At 32.5% G+C, this 736-nt stretch overlaps 1 non-coding gene across 1 annotated transcript; it reads right to left on the minus strand.

The window, feature by feature from the left end:
- Positions 1 to 351: 351 nt before the first annotated feature.
- LOC113873914 lies at positions 352 to 458 on the minus strand. Its single transcript, XR_003505980.1, has one exon. It is a non-coding gene; the product is annotated as a small nucleolar RNA R71 (small nucleolar RNA).
- Between the last annotated feature and the right edge of the window lie 278 nt (positions 459 to 736).

The following is a 736-nucleotide window of genomic DNA, read 5'->3' on the forward strand; positions in this document are numbered from 1 at the left end:
TCAACCAAGAAGTATATTATGTTACTTGCTTTGAATTTAATTAATAATTGATTTATTTTTAATCCTCACTTTTTTATTAAAATTCACATCTTTTAAGCTCAAACAATCGAATTAAAAAATTCTTGGTAATTGGAACAATCCTTGTGAGACAATAATTTAGAGACTTATTTTAGAACCCTTTATTACTTTTTGATGGGTATACTTGCCTACGAACAACTTCGCCTTTTCCCATTTTCTATCATAGATAAGGTGAATGCATGGTTTGTCATGCTCCTTGTAGGTTCCATCATAACTTGGGATGATCTAACTTAACAATTTCTAGGACAGTATTTTCATCTATCTCGATCTACTAAGCTTATGGTAGAGATATCCAGCTTCCAGCAATATGAGTCAAATTCCCTATTTGAAGCTTGTGAACGATATAGAGAATTTTTAAGGAGGTGCCCTCATCATAGTTTTCCTATATAGAGACACATGCAAATTTTTTACAGTGGATTATTAGTCTTCAGGGCTACAGTTGATACAACAACTGAAGGAATCCTTATAAGAAAAGATCTAGATGACGAATATAAATTGGTGGATGAGATAATATCTATTAGTTTTCAATGGCACACAACTAACCCTTACATGTGCAGAAAGAAAGAGATCACTCTGGTGTATCTAGCAGAAAGCAACAATCCTCTAAAAACTCAATTAGAAGCTTTAATTAAATAGGCAAAATCTTTAATGGGGGAGT

Source organism: Abrus precatorius, unplaced genomic scaffold, assembly GCF_003935025.1.
Source record: "Abrus precatorius isolate BTA unplaced genomic scaffold, Abrus_2018 Scaffold7, whole genome shotgun sequence".
Taxonomy (NCBI): Eukaryota; Viridiplantae; Streptophyta; class Magnoliopsida; order Fabales; family Fabaceae; genus Abrus; species Abrus precatorius.